Source organism: Neofelis nebulosa, chromosome 8, assembly GCF_028018385.1.
Source record: "Neofelis nebulosa isolate mNeoNeb1 chromosome 8, mNeoNeb1.pri, whole genome shotgun sequence".
NCBI classification, from domain to species: Eukaryota; Metazoa; Chordata; class Mammalia; order Carnivora; family Felidae; genus Neofelis; species Neofelis nebulosa.
In genome coordinates, this window is record NC_080789.1 from 137,202,273 (window position 1) to 137,211,383 (window position 9,111).

General features: G+C 37.3%; 1 pseudogene; it reads left to right on the forward strand.

Moving 5' to 3' along the window:
• The first annotated feature begins 5,968 nt into the window (after positions 1–5,968).
• On the forward strand, positions 5,969–8,422 carry LOC131483920 (small ribosomal subunit protein uS17-like; annotated as a pseudogene).
• The last annotated feature ends 689 nt before the right edge of the window (positions 8,423–9,111 follow it).

Here is a 9,111-nt window from a genome sequence, read left to right on the forward strand (position 1 = left end):
AAGAAATGGGTTTCTTAAAAAATCTAATAATCCTGACCAGGTTGGATTTATTTATGTAAGAATGGTTCAATACATAAAACTCAATTTATTATACCATATTAACAGAATGAAGGGGGGAAAACACATGATCATCTCAATAATATAGGACAATCATCTGACAAAATCCAACACGCTTTTATCATAAAAAATACTCAACAAACTACATATAGCAGAAAACTATCTCAAGATATAAAAGCCATATATGAAAAGCCCAAAGCTAATATCATATTTAATAGGAAAAGACTGAAAGCTTTTCCTCTAAGATCAGAAACAAGACAAGGATGCCTGCTTTCACCACTTCTATTCAACATAGTACTAGAAAGCCTAGCCAGAGCAATCAGGCAAGACAAGAAATAAAAGGCATCAAAATTGGAAAAGAAGAAGTAAAATTATCTCTGTTTGCAGATAACGTGATCTTATATGTAGAACTCCCCCACCGAACACACACACACACAAACTATTATAACTAATAAATACAAATACAGCAAAATTACAGTATACAAAACCAATACACACAAAATCCACTGCATTTCTATATACTAACAATGAACAATTCAAAAAGGAAATTAAAAAAACAATTCTACTTACAGTAGCATCTAGGAGAATACTTAGGCATAAATTTAACTAATGAGATGAAAGGTATGTGCACTGAAAACTACAAGATACTGCTGAAAGAAACTAAAGACATAAATGAATTAAACATCTCATGTTTAGGGGCACCTGGGCATCTGACTCTTGATCCCAGGGTTGTGAGTTCAAGCTCCACATTGGGTACAGATCCTACTTTTTAAAAATCTCATGTTTATAAGTTGGAAGGCTTAATATTGTTCAGATGTTAACATTCCCAAAATTACCTACAGATTTACTGCAACCCCTATTAGAATCCCAAGAACAATTTTTGCAGAAGTAGAAAAAAAAATTATCCAACAACACTAATATGGAAGATCAAGGGACCCTGAATGTTAAAAAAAAATCTTAAATAAAAACAAAGTTAAACAACTTAGGTATATCATGGTTGCAAAGCTTATTTAAAAGCTACAGTAACCAGGGGCGCCTGGATGGCTCAGTTGGTTAAGCATCCAACTCTTGATTTTGGCTCAGGTTATGGTCTCATGGTTGTGAGATCAAGCCCCACATCAGGCTCCACACTTGGAGCCTGCTTAAAATTCTCTCTCTCCCTCTCCCTCTGCCCCTCCCCTGCTCTCTCTTTCGAAAAAAAAACAAAACAAAACAAAAAACAAAACGAAACAAGACAAAATGCTACAGTAATCAAAAGAGTGTGGTACTAGCCTAAACAGACATGTAAGCCAATGGAATCGAATAAAGAGCCCTGAAATAAGCCCTCACATCTATGGTTTAATGTTTTGTTTTGTTCAAAAAAGGGGCTAACAATCTTTAATGGAGAAAGGACAGTCAATTCAACAAATGGTCTTGGAAACCTGGATATCCACATGCAAAAGAATAAAATTAGACCCTTATGTTACACTATATACAAAAATTTCAATGGATCAAAGACTTAAATATAAGACCTAAAACAATAAAATTCTTAGAAGAAAACACAGGGAGAAATCTGCATCACATTAAGTCTGACAGTGATACCTTGGATATGAAACCAAAGGAACAGGTAACAGAAGTAAAAATAGATATTGGATTAAAATGAGATTAAAAACTTCTGTGCATCAAAGGACACAATCAACAGAGTGAAAAGGCAACCTACATAATAGGAGAAAATATCTGTAAATCATACATCCCATAAGGAATTAATATCCAGAATAATAAAGAACTCCTAACTCAATAGCAAAAACAAAAACCAAGTAACTTGACTTAAAATGGGCAAAGGACTTGAATAGACATTTCACCAAATAATATACAGAAATGGCTGGCAAGTATACGAAAAGATGGTCAGCATAATTAATCATTAGTGAAATGCAAATCAAAACTATAATGAAGAGGAAGGCTCAAGATGGAAGAAAGAAAAGAGGATTAAAAGAAATGAGGGTGGTTTAATGGGCCTCTGAGACATCAAGCATCCTCATATCCTTATTATAGAACCCCAGAAGGAAAAAGGAGAAAGAGGCAGGAAAGTTCTTTAAGACTAATAGTGAAAACTTTCCTAACCTGGAGAAGGAAACAGAAATCCGGGTCCAGGAAGCAACAGTTCACAACAGTTCACAACAAGATGAATCCAAAGAAATACACACCAAGATCCATCAGAAATAAAATGTCAAAAATTAAAGAGAAAGAGAAAATTATAAAAACAGCAAGGGAAAAGCAATTAATTATGCATAGTGAACCCCCCCCCCATGAGACTCTCATCTAATTTTTCAATAAAAAATTAACAGACCAGAATGGAGTGGTAAGATATATTCATAGTACTGGCAGGGAAAAAAACCTATAACCAGAAACACTCTATCCAGCAAGGTTATCATTCAGAATTGAAGGGTAGGTAAATATATCCCAAACAAGCAAAAGCTAAAGGAGTTTATTATCACTGAACAGGCAAACAGGCTTTACAAGAAATAATAAGGGACTTCCTCAAGCAGAAAAGGTCATAACTAGAAATAAAAAAAAAACATAGGAAAGAAAAAAATTTCATGAGTAAAGGCAAACATAAAAATAGGGCAGTGGATCAATCAACCACTTATAAAGTGAGTAAGAGAATTAAAAGACAAGAGCGGTAAAAATCAACTAAATCTACAATAGTAACTTAATGAGTAAACTAAGGAAAAAGATGTAAAATATGGCATCAAAAATATGAACACAAGCAGGGGGGTAAAATGTAGTGCTATCAGAATGCATTTGAAGTTAAATGACCACCAAATAATTTTTTCCATGTTTTATTTAAATTCCAGTTAGTTAACATAGTGTAACATTAGTTTCAAGAGTAAAACCCAGTGATTCATCACTTACATACAACACCCACTGATCATCGCAACAAGTGCCCTTCATAATTCCCATCACCCATTTAACACATCCCCCTGCCCACCTCCCCTGGGTTTGTTCTCTACAGTTCAGAGTCTGTTTTATGGTTTGCCTCTCTTTACCCCCATCTGTGTGCATCCATTTTGTTTCTTAAATATGAGTAAAATCCTATGGTATTTTTCCTTCTCTGATCAACTTATTCCACTTAGCATAATACACTCTAGCTCTCTCCACATCACTGCAAATGGCAAGATTTCATTCTTTTTGATGGCTGACTAATATTTCCTTGTATATATACACCACATCTTTTGAATCTGTTCATCAGTCAATGGACATTTGGGCTCTTTCCATAGTTTGGCTATTGTTTATAATGCTGCTATAGTCATCAGGATGCATGTATCCCATAGAATTGATATTTTTGTATCCTCTAAGTAAATACCTAGTAGTGCAACTGCTGAATCTTAGGGTATTTTTTAACTTTTATTTTCTTTTTAACTTGTGGGGAACCTCCATACTCTTTTCCAGAGCGGCTGCACCCCGTTCGCATTCCCACCCACAGTGAAATGACCACCAACCTAAAACAGACTGCCATATATATCAGTTGTGATATATGAACCTCACGGTAATCACAAACCAAAAACCTTTGATAGATACATTTAAAAAAAGAGAGAGAGAGAGAAACATGACACGAAAGAAAGTCATCAATCACAAGAAAGCAAAAGAACAAAGAAGACCTACAAATGCACCCAGAAAACAATCAGCAAAGTGGCAATAAATACCAACCTACCAGTAATTATTTAAAATGTAAACGGAATAAAGCTCCAACCAAAAGACATAAGGTGGCCAAATGAATTTAAAAAACTCATCTGTATGCTGCCTGTAAGAGACTAGATCTAAAGACACACACAGCCTAAAAGTGAAGGGACGGAACAAAATAACCCATTTAGGTGGAAATAAAAAGAAAGCAAGAGGGACAATACTCACATCAGGGCGCACCTGAGTGGCTCAGTCAGTTAAGCGTCCAACTTCGGCTCAGGTCATGATCTCATGGTTCGTGGGTTTGAGCCCCATGTCGGGCTCTGTCCTGATGGCTCGGAGCCTGGAGCCTGCTTCGGATTCTGTGTCTCCCTCTCTCTCTGACCCTCCCCGTTCATGCTCTGTCTCTGTCTCAAAAATAAATAAACGTTAAAAAACTTTTTAAAAAATCAAGAGAGGAGGGGTGCCTGGGTGGCTCAGTCGGTTAAGCATCTGACTTTGGCTTAGGTCATGATCTTGCAGTTTGTGAGTTCGATCCCCATGTCGGGCTCTGTGCTGACAGCTCAGAGCCTGGAGTCTGCTTCGGATTCTGTGTCTCCCTCTCTCTCTGTCCCTCCCCTGCTCATGCTCTATCTTTCTCTGTCTCAAAAATAAAACATTAAAAAAAAATCAACAGAGGATCAGGGGTGCTTGGGTGCCTCAGTCAGTTAAACGTCTGACTCTTGATTTCAACTCAAGTCATGATCTCACAGTTCATGGCTTTAAGCCCCACGTCAAGCTCTGCACTGACAGCGTGGAGCCTGCTTGAGATTTTCTCTCTCTCCCTCTCTCTCTCTCTGTTCCTCCTGAGCGTGTGCTCTCTCTCTCAAAATAAATAAATAAATAAATAAATAAATAAATAAATAAATAAATAAATAAGAGAGAAGTACATAGCAATATAGGCCTAAGTCAAGAAGTAAGAAAAATCTCAAACAACTAACATCACACCTAAAAGAGCCAGAAAAAGAGTAACAGACAATGCCTCAGGGCAGCCAAATGAAGTAAATAATAAAGATTAGAACAAAAATATATGATATAGAAACTAAAAACCAATAGAACAGATCAATGAAACCAGGAGCTGGTTCTTTGAAAAAATTAATAAAATTGATAAACCTATAGCCAGACTTATCAAAAAGAAAAAAGAAAGGACCCAAATGACTATGACAACAAATGAGAGAGGAGAAATAACCACCAACACCACAGAAACACAGTTTTAAGAGAATATTATGAAAAAATATATGCCAACCAATTGGACAACCTGGAAGAAATGGATGAATTCTTAACAACATATAAACTACCAAAACAGAAACAGGAAGAAATAGAAAACTTGAACAGACCAATAACCAGCAAATAAACTGAATCAATAATCAAAAGCTCCCAACAAAAAAAAGTCCAGGGCCAGATGGCTTCACAGGTGAATTCTACAAAACATTTGAAGAAGAGTTAATACCTATGCTTCTCAAACAATTCCAAAAATTAGAAAAGCAAGGAAACTATTTGAATTCAATGTGTGTGGCCAGAATTACCCTGAAACCAAAATCAGACAAAGACACCACTCAAAAAGAGAACTACAGGCCAATATCTGTGACGAACATTAATGCAAAAAATGCTCAATAAAATACTAGCAAACAAAATCCAGTAATATGCTAAAAGAATCATTCACCACAATCAAGTGGGATTTATTCCTGGGTTGCAAGGATGGTTCAATATTTGCAAATTAATCAACATGATACACCACATTAATAAAAGAAAGGAGAGGAACTATATGATCCTTTCAATAGATGCAGAAAAAGCATTTGACAAAGTAAAATATCCATTCATGATAAAAACTGTCAACAAAGTAGGTTTAGAGGGAACATACCTCCACATAATAAAGGCCATATTTGAAAAACTCACAGCTAACATCATCCTAAGTGGGGAAACACTGAGAGCTTTTCCTCTATGGTCAAGAACAGATAGGGATGTCCACTCTCACCACTCTTACTTAACACAGTACTAGCAGTCCTAGCCATAGTAATCAGACAGCAAAAAGAAAGCAAAGGCATCCAAATTGGTAAGGAAGAAGTAAAACATTCACTATTTGCAGGTGACATGATACTATGTGTAAAAAATCTGAAAGATTCCACCAAAAAGCTGCTAGAACTGATACACGAATTTGGTAAAGTCACGGCACAAAACCAACGTACAGAAATCTGTTGTTTACCAACAGATCATGTTGGTAAATCATGTTTACCAACATGAAGCAGCAGAAAGAGAAATTAAGGAATCAATCTCATTTACATTTGCAGCAAAAACAATAAGATACCTAGGGATAAACCTAATCAAAGAGGTGAAAGACCTGTGTTCTGAAAACCATAAAACACTAATGTAAGTGAAGATGACCCAAAGAAATGGAAAGACATCCCTTGTCCATGGATTGGAACAGCAAATACTGTAAAAATGTCTATACTACCCAAAGCAATGCACATTTAATGCAATCCCTATCAAAATACCAAAGGCATTTTTCACAGAGCTAGAACAAACAATCCTAAAATTTGCATGGAACCACAAAAGACCCCAAATTGACAAAGCAATCTTGAAAAAGAAAAGCAAAGCTGGGGGCATCACAATTCTGGGCTTCAAGTTATGTTACAAAGCTGTAGTGATCAAAATAGTATGGTACTGGCATAAAAACAGACACACAGATCAATGCAATAGAACAGAGTACCCAGAAATAAACCCACAACTATATGCTCAATTAATCTTTGACAAAGCAGGAAAAAATATCCAGTAGGAAAAAGACAGTCTCTTCAACAAATGATGTTGGTAAAACTGGAAAGCAATATGCAAAAGAATGAAACTGGACCATTTTCTTACACCATACACAAAAATAAATTCAAAATGGTTGAAAGACCTAAATGTGAGACCTGAAAACAAAAAAATCTCAGAGGAGGGGTGCCTGGGTGGCTCAGTCGGTTAAGTATCTGACTCTTGATCTCACCTCAGATCTTGATCTAAGGGCCATGAGTTCAAGCCCCACATTGGGCTTGGTGCTGAGAGCAAAGCTTACTTTAAAAAAAAAAAAGTAAAAATAAAAATAAAGAATCCTAGAGGAGAACACAGGCATTGCTTTCCTGTGGACATTGGGCAGTGCAACTTCTTTCTAGATATGTCTCCAGAGCAAGGGAAACAAAAGCAAAATAAACTATTGAGATTTAATCAAAATAAAAAGCTTCTGCACATCAAAGGAAACATCAGCAAAACACAACACAACCTACAGAATGAGAGAAGATATTTGCAAATGACACATCAGATAAAGGATTAGTATCCAAAATATATAAAGAGTTTATAAAACTCAACACCCCAAAAATGGATAATCCAATTGAAAATGGCAGAAGATATGAACAGACATTTTTCCAAAGAAGACCTACAGATGGCCAACAGACACATGACAAGATGACTCATCATCATCAGGGAAATACAAATCAAAAGTACAAAGAGATATCACCTCACACCTATCAGAATTGCAAAACTCAACAACACAAGAAACAACAGGTGTTGGTAAGGATATGGAGTAAGGGGAACCCTCTTGCACTCTTGGTGGAAATGCAAATTGTACAGCCACTCTGGAAAACAATATGGAGATTCTTCCGAAAGTTAAAAATTGAACTACCATACAATCCAGCAATCACACTACTAGGTATTTACCCAAAAAATACTAATTCAAAGGTATACCTGCACCCTGATGTTTACAGCAGCATTATCTACAAGCGCAATTACAGACATAGCCCAAGTATCCATTGACAATGAATGGATAAAGAAGATGTGGTGTATATATATATATATATATATATATATATATATATATATATATACACACTATGAAATATTACTCAGCTATAAGAAAGAATAAAATCTTGTCCTTTTTTCAGGTGGCCGGGAAGATGTCAGACTTTTAGACTCACCATGCCCATCTAAAACAGACAACCAGGGGCGCCTGGGTGGCGCAGTCGGTTAAGCGTCCGACTTCAGCCAGGTCACGATCTCGCGGTCCGTGAGTTCGAGCCCCGCGTCAGGCTCTGGGCTGATGGCTCGGAGCCTGGAGCCTGTTTCCGATTCTGTGTCTCCCTCTCTCTCTGCCCCTCCCCCGTTCATGCTCTGTCTCTCTCTGTCCCAAAAATAAATTAAAAATGTTGAAAAAAAAAATTTTAAAACAGACAACCAACTTTCAAAGTCAAGAGAGGGTCCTGCTTAGAGAAACTGGCAAAAAAAAGCTGCTATGATACTGCAGAAACATTGCTCTAGGCTTCAAGAAGCCCAAGGAGCCCACTGACAAGAAATGCCCCTTTCCTGGTGATGTGTCCATCCAAGGGCAGATTCTGCCTGCTGTGGTGTCCAAGAAGAAGACACAGAGAACCACTGTCACCTGCTGAGACTACTTCCACTGCATCCAAAAGTACAACTGCTTTGAGAAATGCCACAAGAACATGTCCGTGCACCTGTCTGCTTTGGGGATGTCCAGACTGGCAACACTGTCACAGTGGGTGTTGGCTCTTGAAAAAGGCTGTGCACTGCAACAGGCTCAAAGTCACAAAGGTCACTGGCACCAAGAGGCAATTCCAGAAGTTCTGAGACTAGTCATCTGTCCACACCCCAGAAGAAAACAAAGTTATTTTCCCAGTCAAACAAAAAATGGAACCTTGCTATTTGCAATGACATGGACAGACCTAGAGAGTGTTATGCTAAGCAAAATAAGTCAGTCAGAGAAAACCAAACACCATAGTTCACTCATATGTGGAATTTAAGAAACAAAAGAGCAAAGAGGGAAAGAGAGAGAGAGAGAGAGAGAGAGAGAGAGAGAGAGAGGCAAGGCAAGAAACAGGCTCATAACTACAGAGAACACGCTGCTGGTTACCCAAGGGGAGGGTGGGGAGACGGGGGGACTAGGTGATGGGGGATGAAGGAGGCACTGGGTGATGTACACGAGTGTTGAATCCCTATATTGTACACCTGCAACCAACATCATGCTGTATGCTAACTGCTGGAATTAAAATAAAAACTTAAAAAAAACTGATGTGTTGAAGTACAGTAAAACCTCGGGTTGTGAGCATAATTCGTTCCAGAGACATGCTTGTAATCTAAAGCACTTGTGTATCAAAGCGAATTTCTCCATAACAAATCATGGGAACTTTAAAAGATTCATTCCACAACCCAAAAATATCCACATAAAAAGGATTAAAATTCTGTGATATAATACAAAACAATAAAGAAAATACAAAATATAAAGAAAAATGAATAAATTGACCTACACTTACCTTTAAAACCCTTTGTGGATGGTGTGAGGGTGACAAGAGAGAGGAGGGCTGTTGTGTAGGA